The sequence below is a fragment of the Nothoprocta perdicaria genome, unplaced genomic scaffold (genome assembly GCF_003342845.1).
Source record: "Nothoprocta perdicaria isolate Ctin4 unplaced genomic scaffold, notPer1 scaffold_185, whole genome shotgun sequence".
Taxonomy (NCBI): Eukaryota; Metazoa; Chordata; class Aves; order Tinamiformes; family Tinamidae; genus Nothoprocta; species Nothoprocta perdicaria.
Genome location: NW_020455038.1, coordinates 1,018,413 through 1,030,273, shown reverse-complemented (window position 1 = coordinate 1,030,273; position 11,861 = coordinate 1,018,413).

Below are 11,861 nucleotides of genomic sequence, written 5' to 3'. Positions count from 1 at the left end.
CCTGTGTGATGGAACAGGCAGCGTGGCCAGCGCGATGGGAGCGTGGGCCGGCTGGGCAGGCGGTGCTGGCCACCGTGACTGACGAGTCCAACGTGGTGGGGTCTCATGGGACCCGTTGCTGGGGAAGCCGGGCTCTGGCTCTTGCCCTCTCCTGCCTGTGCTCTGTCCCTGCAGGTCGTCCCTCTTGGGCTGTTTTGGTTTTGGCCTTACAGTCATCTCGATATCGAGCTTATGGGCTCGGGAAGGTGCAGCATCCCTGCTGGAGACCCTGCGCTGGGCAGGATGAGCGAGACCTGGTGCCGGAGCGTTTTGGGAAGCAGATGGAGCGTGTGTTTGGTTATCCAGATCACTCCTGCACCTCTAATCCTGCGTCGGGCGTGGTGGCGAGGAATGCAACTTGTTGCCTTGACAACAGCTATTAAACCAGAAGAAGGGTATGACATTTATTTTAGCATGGTAGATAAGGCTGACATCTCATTACGACGCTCTGTCTGCAAGTGCTCCTGCCCAGACACGAGCGGAGGGTGCACGGAGGCCGCGGCAGGACACGCTGCGCGGGCTGCCCAGCGCTCCTGGCCAGGGAAACGGCTCGGCCTTTGGCCGGGAACCCCGTGCCCGTGGCTGCTCCCTGCCCTGTGCAGGGCCTCGTGCCCCGGGGCGCCCGCGGGGCTGGCGCTCAGCGGCGGGCTGCTCTCCTGGCGGCCCTTTGCTCTTTCCCTAGCGCCTGCTTTGGCCTCCTGCTCGTCTGGGTAGATGTTCAGCTTGGGCAGCAGCAGGAAGGGCAGCCCGTGCCTGGTGAAGAGCCCGGGGTTGTGGAATGCTCTTCTGGTAATACGGGAAGCTTTTCTGGCTCTCTGTAGATTAACCACATTGTGCAGTTTGTTGGCAGAGCCTAGTAAAAATGAAATGTGTATTGAAGGAAAGAGGTGGGCATTGTGAAAAGGCTTTCCACGTTAGTGAAATGCCACCAGCCCACCCACCACGGGCTCGTGACACCAGCGTGTGACAGCCAGGGATCTGTCTCTCCAGCAGCCCTTTAGCTAGCGTGCGGAGCAGAGGTTTTATATCAGCGGCGTGACCAGAGCCCCGCAGGCTCCTCAGCACCTCGGGAACGTGGTGGTTCTTTGCCCGGGCAGCTGCCGGGCACTGCCACTGACTGCTGCCAGCCGAGCACAAGGGGGTCGGACAGAGGGACCCGCTTCAGCAGGACAGTCACTTGACTTCCACGTCAAACTCATTCCTGGTGCTGTGTTCTGTCTATATTTTTCTCTGTTAGAATGAAAATAGTTGAGGAAACACGAGCTCACAGATTATATAGTTAATTATCTAGCAACATCGCTGAAATAGGGAGTTATCTGTCCATTTTCTTGTCTGTTGCTCTTTGCTCACCGGGGCCATTTTAGTTGCATTTCTGTGTTGTTTCTTGCTCTCCTGACTTCAGCTTAAAGCATTCCTTGGTTAGCCTGTGGCTGGTTTGCCTGAGGCTTTCTCTGCTCGGGGGCTTTAGCCGCGGCTCTGTGCAGCACGGTGGGATCCGCAGGTGGGTGCACTGGGTCTGGAGAGCTGCGGGTCCTGCAGAGCAACCGGGCCACGTCTGCGCCCGCTGCAATACCTGAGGAGCTGCTGCACTGTGTGCAGACAAGGGCTGATGAGAAAAGGTAAATAAACAATAAAGGGGGAAAAAAAATCCAAGGCAACTACCCAGAGCAACAGGCAAATGGACTTCAGTCTTCTGTTGTTGCCATGGTTAATGAATTTTAATTTTTAAGGAGTCTTGCTCTGCAGTAGACATTCAGGCTGAAATGAGTCGTGCTGTCACCATCGCCGCCTTTGTGTTTAGTCCGTGTGGTTAAAATAAATCAAACTAATCCTGGAAGCTGCAAAACTGACTATTTGTCAGCAGGCTGCAATGGCAGAAGCAGCTGCCTGACTTTCTGAGAAATCCTGGTTTATGTTGTTGTGGAAAAGACAGAACCAATTCTTTTTGTTTTTTAATCAAATTAAACAAGGCTTATTTAAGAACAAAAAAGCAATCCCCTGAAATGTCCAGGTTAAAAAGGGCATCAGGTTTTCAAATCAAGATTTTTTTTTTTTGCACCTTATACTCTTCCCCTTTTTGCACCTTCATTGTTAATAGAGGAGAAGCTGGTGATATGTATTTGATCGTTTCTAGGTAATTGCTCTGCGTACAAGAATGGGTGGAAAAGCTGATGCTGCCCTTGAAGTGCAGGCTGTACCACGCTGTGTCTGAAAAATCAGCTGTCTGGAAGGTTGTAGCACTTCAAATACTCACACGAAATCTGCAAGTTATAGTTGTCTTGCTCATTTCTCTGTTAAAACTTAGTTCTTATTTAACTTGCTGCTCAGCTAATAGCTTTAAGGTGTTTTTTAAAATAAATATTTGATGTGCCTGTGTTTAATATGTTCATCGAAGGCAGTTGTTGATTGAGCAGAGCCTGCTCCCCTGCTGCCATCCCACGGAGATCTGTCTGCATGAGAGTCCCTGCCCTTTTCCTAATAGCTTGGAGCGGTCGCCGCACTGCTAGTCACTAACGCCCTGTAGACCACGGGGGCACCAGCCAGCCCCTCTGCACTTTAAATGAGGTGCCCTGCTCCCCAGCCACATCGTTTAGGTTGCACTTCAGCAAATGCCCTGTAAAAGTGTTGTTTTGGCAACCTGGCTGCGCATTTCTGAAGCATGTATTTATGGCTGTAGTTATAAAATATCAGCCTGCAGGTGCCTCTGCCAGCTACCTCATTTGGATCGGGAGAAAATTGTAAATTAATTTAACATTATTCGGATGTCCTGAAAAATGAATGTTGATGGCTGTAAATGTTTTCAAGGCCAGATTAAAAAAAGGCCTTTATGTAGCTGTCAAAACTGTTCAGACAAAATGAAGATGAGGCTGATACGCTGTAGGTTTGTAATGGAAGTTACTGTTTGCAAAGGACCTTCTGATGTCTCCCAAGCACCCAATCAGCCTTTTAAAAAAATTCCTATATCAAAACTAAACGGAAGGCTTTAATACAGCGGTTCTGGACTGTCTGCATTGATCTCTGCCTGAACTGAGTTTTTCTAATCACCAGGGACATTTTCTCTCCTTTTGAAGATAAAAGCACGGGTATGCAGAGGGGCTCTCATGCTCTGGCCAACCCTGACAAGGTCTTTCATACCCTCAACAGGTTTCATGTTTCTTTTTTTTTATCCTGCCACCTCATGCTCATGGGGATGAGATGTGTATTGCAGGGAAGGTTCCTTCCTACCCATCCATTCTCTCTTCTAGGATACCAAAATATCACCCTGTTGGCTTTGTGGCATCATGGCTGTTGCCATAGAAATTCCAGAAATACCAATCTTTTCACAGAGGCATTAGACATCAGAGCAAGACAGGCCTGGAAGTTGCACTTGGTTGCAGCACAAATAATGTCAGTCTTTGCCATGCTGGTGATGAAATCCAAAATACCTGCCAGTGTAATGTTTGGCATGTCAGAAGACAGAAGCTTGTGGTTTGATGGGTGCAGAACGAGGCAGAATAAAAGCTGTCATGTGGGGCATGGAAACAGAAACAGGAGTGAAGTTTTTCCTGCAGAAGTGCTATGTCTGCCTTGAACATCCTCTGGATGGATCGCTGCACCTGGAGTGCCAAGAGACGGGCATGGAAATTTGCATTTGACAAATGAAGCGGGAATGGAACCTGCTGCAGCATACGCAATAATCTTGAATTTATGCTCCAGGTATGGATTTTTGGGTCAAAAGTCGATGCCCTCTGAAAGAGGTCATTTGCAGGCAGTCTGGTGCAAAATTCTGTCTGCAAATACAATTGATTCCTATTTTATTCTCCCCAGAGTACAATGTTGGGTTGCTGACTCCAACTTAATGTGCTTTTATTTTCTAGCAAACCATCCAAATATTCAGAATTTTTAAATCAGAAGGATATTATACACAGTAACATCTCCTCCACATCCTCTATAAAACCACCTGCGCTCCAGTTTTGAGTACATGTGGCTCCTGTGTAAGCCTTGCTGGCAGGCCTGAGAATCCCTGTGTAACACGTGAACGATAGCCCAGCTGCTGGATGTGTTATATTTTATTTAGCAAGTGTTGATAAATAATTTAACAAGACTTCTAGAAAAGCCAAAGGTCTCCGTCAGCAGGATTGCAATCAATGTTTCTGTGGCAGCAACGATGTGGAGCTGCCAAGCAGCGTTAAGTGCAAGTCTGCGTAGGAGGCCGGTGGCTTTGGAGCCGTCCCCGTGCCGCCGGTTCTGCCCCGAGCTGCGAGGGCGACGTGTCTGTCTCATGGCTGGGGACGCCGATTCCATGGGGGCCGATGGATTTGTTCCTGCCTGGGGACCCCTGTGCTGAGCAGAGCATCTGGGCGCTGCGGCAGGTGAGATGTGCCAACCCGGGACATTGGGAGAGATGGAAGAGCAGGATCCATCTCTCTGCTCAGCAGGCGCCTGCAGGTCACTGCTGGCCCCGGTGCCCGGTGGTTTCTGTATCAGTGACTCTGAGATGGAGTTCTTAGCTCTACCTCTCTTTCTGGCAATTGCTTTATGATAAAAAAGCTACGTGGACCCCTGAACTCAATGTACCCAGAGGAGCACAGAGGTGGTACAGAAGGGTGCACGCCTGGACAGGCGGTGTCTCTCTGAGTTTATTTGAAATGTGGTTATTGTGGACATCAGCCACAAGAATCAAGGGACTGCATGTAAACTTAGTACTTCTTTTTATCTCTGGTTTGTTTCTGAAGAGATTTGACCTTTGAAATTGTGAAGATACTTCCAAAATTGCACCTGGTTTGCTTAGAAATTAGACTGTGATTTTGTGAGATGGGGATGAGGGAGCCAATTCATGGATTTTTGCTGAAGCGTTTTCTCTTCCATTTAGTGTTTGGGCCAATATTTCTTCCCAGAAAACTTCTAGCACAAGCTCCTTGTGCAAGCGGCCCCGCTCCCAACCCCCTGCAGCTGTGCAGAGCAGGGCTGTGCAGAGGGAGACCCGGCCCCGTGTCCCGCGTGGGGATGTGCGGGCTGCAGCGCGTCCCCGTGCCCGAGGCTGCCTGTTCTGGCCCGCTCTGTTCACACCTGCCCGGCCACGAACGGCTCAGCAGAGTTAAGAGCATGACCAAGCATATGGGAGATAGCGTGCTTCAATACAAATGCCTTGATAACCAGTAAAGGGCTTTACGAGAGGGATGGCAAAGGAAATTGTGAGTGTAAACATCATCACTTTATAATCTAGAGGACAGATTATATAGCAAATTGGATGGAAAAATCCAGCCAGATGAAAAGAGTTGTGGGTAAATATTGCCTTAGACTAATTAAAAGGCGAGTTGCTGGTTCGCTCCCGCTGGCTGCCCCTTGGCTCTTACTGGAACTGCTGTAATACTTGGCTTGCTCCACCCGGGGAAGCGACAGCTGGGACTGGGACCGGTCGGGAGCTGGGTTACGGGAACGGGTGACACTGAACGTGGGAGTGCAGCAGATCGCTGGGAGCTTTTAGCAGAGAGCTCTGACTCCCTGGGCTCAGAAAGGTGAGCGCTGGCAGGCCTAAAACACATGGGATTTGACGACTGCTAGTTCTCCTAAGAGATCGTGCATGCACGGGGCAAAGAAAAAGGACTGTTTCCCTCCGAGTCCCTTGAGCAACCACTGCTGTGTTCAATATAAGTTACTACATAGGGAGATTTGCATATAGCCCTGTGCAGAAGGTAAAGCTGTTCTGGAGCTAGGGCAAGGAGGGAAGAAAATAACTTCCTTACAAATCAGATTTGTCTGTGTGGCAGCCTGTGTCTTGCTGTGAGATCCGCCAAAGTGTGTGCAGACAAGCCTGCCTTGCACTGCGGGCTGGGAGCAGGATTGGGGCTGGTGTGTGTGTGCGTGTGTGTGTGTGTGTGTGTGTGTGCGTGCCGTGCTGGGGTGCAGGGGTGCCCCGGCACACAGCCAGCCCCGTGCTTGCAGCTCGGCAAGGGCAAGTGTTGCACTCTTGTCACATAGTTTGTAATACTCCCTCTTGAGTTTACCTACAGCTAGAATTATTAGTCACTGTTTTAATTTCCTTTCTAATAAAGGAGTAAACATCTCATTTTCCCCAGGCTGAGCTTATCGGAAGAGTGGGCAGCTTCATTTGAGGAAAGCTTTTTGTGATTCCTCTGGCTGCAACATGAGAACTGGTGCTAAACGCGGAGCGCAGCGTCGCGCTGGAGGGCTCTGCCCTGCACCGGGAGGGCTCTGCCCCACTCTGCCCGGTGCTCCGGACCCCGACAGACTCATCCTCCCTGGGGGCACCCGCTGCAGTCACCCAAAGATTTTGAGAACCTTTTCTGCACAACCCTTGTTTTCTGTTACGAAACTGCAACTGTCTGTGCAGGCCCCTGTGGTCTGAACTCCCTGTTGATGTTAGCTGCTCTCCTTCTAGCTCCTCATTTGCCAGGTGAGTGCCCTTGGTACGATGCCCTTGCCACTTCTTCTCCTTTAAATAGCTTCGATGTATGCTGTTTAGCTTGATAACCTCAGTCAATATGGTGCTTTTCTTCTTCTTTTAATGGGTAATTTTCCACTAAACTGCATCTCTTGGAAGGTTTCCTTGTGAGTGCAGGTTATTTCTCCTACGTTGGCACCAAATGCCGGGTCAGAGCAGCCTCCTGTTGTGCTGGCTGCTCTAGAGGCGCTGAGTAAACATCTGCTGCGCGTCGTGGAGCCGGGGCAGCCGGCGGGGGCCTGGGTGCCGCAGCGGCACCGCGGGGCGAGCAGGCACCGGGGGAAAGGCGGCTCATAAGTGTTCGAATTGAACATTTCAATTTGAATGTGCTTCAAGTTTAGTCAGAAGATGGTAACAGACTGGGTGCGTTTGTTCCCGTGTGTGTGTGTGTGTGTATATATATATTTTTAAATATGGGTTGTTGATTTTCACATTTGGGTGATTCACGGAGAAGCTGCAGTTCCCTGCGATGGTTCCTAGTCACAACGTTCTTGAGGAAGCTCCAGATCCACAGAACTGTTTGGAGTTGAAAAATCCCCACTCTTTTCTTGCTTGGAGGGGTTTTAGGAACCACCTTGCACAGTTACCCTCCTGTCCCCGCGATCAGCGGAGTCCCCTGAGCTGCACGGAGGAGAACGGAGGCAGGAACAGGCCCCTGGAGCTGAGAGCAGACCAGCCCTGCCAAGAAAGCACATTTTATCTCTCTGTGGGTTAATCATTTTCTAATAGATCAGCTCAGTATGTGCGAGATGCCCAGGGCCCTGTGACGAATGAGGCACACCAAGAAGGTGAGGGCAGCGGCGGCCTGGGGCTGAGCAGAAGCACTGCAGAGTGGTGAAACCAGGATAAGAACAGTCCGGGGGATGTTCAGGGATATTCTTGGGTTGTCTCATGTCTCCAAAGAAAGGAGTGACACTTCATTGTGGGGAAGTTCTGTTGGACTCGGCAAGAGGAAGAAGTCTGTTGCAGCAGGTGCTGGGCGCTGGTTCCTGGCGGGTGAGAGGCTGTGCTGTAGCTTTCTTCCCGTGTCTAACTGCAGCGCAGCGAAGGGCAAAGAGGTGCCTGGGCACGGTGCAGCAGATGAGAGGGCCTCCTGCCCGGCTGCTGCCACCTGTGCTGGCCCTGTCCCTGTTTCACGGTGTTCCCTCTGCTTTATTGAAGCCTCACATGAGCCACGGTGGAAGCCTTGGAGCTCGGGTGCGGAGCTGGCCCTGTGGCGAGGCGCCGAGCGCGGCGGCCAGCACGGTGCCGGTGCTGGGCTGCGGGCAGAGCCGCGTGGGGGCTGCCCGAAGGGGCCCCGCAACACGGCTACGGTTCTGTGCTTGCCCCTCTGGCAGTGAGCATTAAGGGCCAGGATGCTGGGGCTGGCGGCTGCTGGGCAGCCCCCAGTGCGTGTGGCCAGAGGCGATTTGAGGGGCTCCCCGTTCCCTAGGACGTGGCAGGACCGTGGGCGCTGCCGCGTCACGGTCCCAGCGTCCCGGCCTGGGTCTCCCTGGGCCCTGCTGTGCGCACAGACGCGGTTCTCACCCCCGCTCCAGTTTAAGCAGACCAGAACATGTTCGCTGCACATCCCAATTACGTTCCCTGCTGCAGTTTCCTGACTCACATCAGCTCATCGGCGCTGCTGGGCACACGGGTGAAGTCGCTGCGCGAGCCCCGCTCCCTCCGAGGTGTGAGAGCAGCCTCCGTGAGTCACTGCACATGCTGGAGCAGAGCTGACCTGTCTGCTTGGACACCCGCAGGGACTCATTGGGTTTAGGTGTGGCTTTTGCTTAATCCATGTTTGGAAAAGGGTTTCTTTAACTAAGGTGTCAGCTGTGCATAACTGACCTTGGTTATAGCTTCCAGAGGAGTCTAGCTCCCCAAATGGTGCTGTTAAAGGTCTCTCCCCTCCTTTTCTGAATCCAGAGCATGAGAAGCAGGATGTTTTAGAGGCACTGCAAGATGCAATGGGGCATGCTGGCAGGTCAGCATTTAAAGGGAAATGCTGTTGAGGAGTGCCAATGTTCAAGGGCCGCTCGTGCAGCTGGACTGGTGCTGATTTCAGTGGGAGCAGGGAGGGTGAGCGTGGGGAGGCAGGATGGGCTCCGCGTGGACACACTGTGGTGCTTGCAGCGGGGACACGGGGACACGTCGGGGACAGACGAGGACGGAAGATGCCGTGGCTGCTGCTGGGGCCTGGCAGGGCTTGGCTGGCAGGCTGTGGGGTATGGAGGAGCCGTCTGGCTGCAGGATGGTGCCTTCCCTCCTGACATCCCTTCCTGTGCCTGCAAAAATCATAATCCTATTTTGTGTGGGTTCCAACTTATTTTCTTCCCCTTACCATGCCCTGATATGACAGTTTCTTTTTGATTAAGAGAACAGAAATGAGTGCCAAGAATGTGTCTCAAGTGATGCAGACTCAGTGGCTGGGAGGGCAGTGCTGGCAGCATTGCTATGCAGATAACACTCCTGCTCGCATTTGGTGAGCAGGTGGTGCTGACGTGGGCATTAGCAAGAGGTTGGGGCCGTTTGGGATGGCTGTGTGCTGTGAAATTTGACAAATCCTCATAAAATGAAGGAGAATAAAACCACTATAATAGCATTAAATAAGATTTAGTGGCCTCGATTAAGGTGCCTTTTATCTGCTGTTGATTCCTGCAGTCAATACTCTGTCCAGTGTCTCCTGAAGTTTCTCAAAGCAAAACATTTGCTTCTCCTGTTGTTCTTGTTTGAACTCCTTGGAATAGCCCACGATGTCCCCAGAGAGCTCACGCCGCTGGAGGCTGCTGGAGCAGGGGCGGTGGAAGAGGCTCCCGCGCGGGGCCGGGGGCTCCGTGCGCCCACCCCACGCTCCTTCCCGCGGCGCGGACGCCCTGTGCGTGGCCTCTGCCACAGGCCTCTGGCTTGTGGGTGACGTTTGATGTCTTCTCTAACTCGGGCCTCTCTGGCAGGTGAAGCAGATCATGGAGGAAGCCGTGACGAGGAAGTTCGTGCACGAGGACAGCAGCCACATCATCTCCTTCTGCGGTGAGTCCCGGGCCGCGGGACAGTTGGCTTCGCACCGCCGGCGTCTGCAGCACTCCTGTGGTGTCGGGCTCTTGCAGCACTCCTGTGGTGTCCTGCGGAGGGGGGACACTGCCTTCCTGGGCCACAGTGCTCAGAGTGGCACCGGGGTTGTGCTGGCTGCAAACCAGTCCCCAAGGCCTTTGCTCTGCGCTTGGAAGAGAGTCGTGCTGGAAGAGGGAAGGACATTGGCAATGTGCACCATCACTTCTGCAACACTGAAAATGATCTTTCTTTCCCCTTGAGAATTAGTTCAGCAGGAATTTGTTAAGTCTAAATCTTTACTAGCTGCTATAGAATGGGAGTTTATGGAAAGGAGTCTCCAGGTTGGGGGAATGCAGGAAAGGCAGAACTAACTGCTGTGATACCATTACAGCTGGGCTCGTGGAGGATCTGCTCAGATACCATGCTGGTTTAGGGCCTGTCTTCTGCCAGCTGCGCTAATAGCCCAGCACGTCGGCTCCCCGTCCCTCCTCTGACACACGAGAACAGAATCTCTCTGTTCTCTTAAGCTGCTTTTGCTGATCATCAGGGGAGACTTTGTAACCAAGGTGACAAAATCAGATTGTTTCTATTGTTTTGGCCTTTCACTGAAATTTCAGAGTCATCTGTTGCAACAGGAAAGTAAGTGCTTGTCTTCAGCGCATTAATGCCCTGGGTGAAGCAGGTTCTTGAGCAAGCAGAGGGGCCCAGACTGCCACCTGCCCGGAGGGAGACCGAGCACGCACAGGCAGCCTCTGCTGCTCCGGGCGTCTGCTCAGTGCTCTTGCACCCAGGGTTTGAGGTGGGAATGTATTTTGGAAGCGGGGTCCTAAGCTGAGCAATCTTCCTTAAAAGGCAAACCCCAAAGCTTTCTGAGGATGGAAAACTCCAGTGCCTTCCCGCTCGGCCTTGCAGCTCAGGCTGCCCAGGACAGCAGCTGTTAAAGGCTGTGGTGACTTGTAGTCACGGAATAACTGGAGCTGGAGGTGGCCTCGGGAGGTGTCTGGCCTAGTCCCCCGCTAGGCAGGGCTGGTTTCAAGGGCAGATCGGATAGTTTGGGACCACCTTCACCTGAGTTTTGACCCTGCCTGAGGGCAGAGATTTCCTGCTGGCTCTTGCACAGGCCCAGGGCTGGCAGTTTGACAGATGCCGAGAGCGCTAGCGCTGCTCTCCCGCACCCGCACGCGGAGCCGCGGCCTCCGGGTGAGCGGTGGAGGCCGCGGCGTGGCCGAGCCTCCGCAGCGCGCTGCCTCCGTGCATGCGGGCGCTGCGCGGGGCGGCCGCATGCGCCAGGGCCACCTCGCTGCATGGGAGCTGGCAAGGATGGCAGCGCGGTGACTACTGGCTCCTGAGGAAGCTGCTCTGAGAAGGCTCCTGCGGTGCTGTCAGCACCGACTGAGATTGCAGCATCCGCAGAGCATCCACAGAGCTTTAATATGCATTCAAGAGGAAAGGAAGGCAGCCGTGGGGTCCCCTTTGGCTGCTTTGGGGAGCAGAAGGGCCCCTGCCTTTCCCTCCTGCGCCCCGGGTAAAAGACGTGCAAGCTCCTGGCCCCAGCCTGCGTGTCTCTGCTCGCCGTGGGCAGAGTGGCATCGAAAGAGCAGAACAGCGCTCCAGGTGTGACTCATGCTGTTTTGCTGTGCAGCACGAGGCCTCGCAGCCTGGGATTATTTATAGCCGCCTGTGACACGGAGCTGAGGCATCCAGGCACAAAGGACTTGCTGGCTCTTTCTCATCCCTTAATGATGCCCCAGCAGTTTTGCCTGGCCCTGGGTGTCCACAGCTGCAGTCCGTCTGCCGCTGCGCTCTAATTGCCGTGGTTTGGGCAGCTCCCCGGTGCGGAAAGAAACTAAGGGCAGCGATGCCCTGAACGAGTGCTTGGCAGGCCCTGGGGTGTCACCTGTCCCCACGCAGGCCCGGCTTTGTTTGCCTTCAGGGTGTTGTCTTGTGGAGCTGGATGCTGCCGTCCTTGCCCGGCCGTTTGGCAGGGAGCAGAGCGGGCGGCTGCGCAGGCTGCGGCCCCGGCTCCCTCGAGGGCAGCTCCTGTCTGGAAGCGGCTCCTTCCCCTTTCATTGCCCAGCTCCCAAGGTCCCCTCAGGTGGCTGGCACCTCAGACAAAGCGAGCCCGAGAGGAGCTGGTCTAGCTGACTAGTCCCTTCCAGTGCCTTCATGGAAACCCTGCACCTGCTTCACCAGATGTTAACTTTCCTCCAAAATGCTTATGTCCTGGCATACCCATGGATCATGTTCATATGCATTAAACCAGTGCTTTTATTCAGACTAGACAAATTTCTAGTAGCAACAGGCTCAATTTGTCGTCTTCCGTTTTGCAAAGCTGAAAGGCCGAACG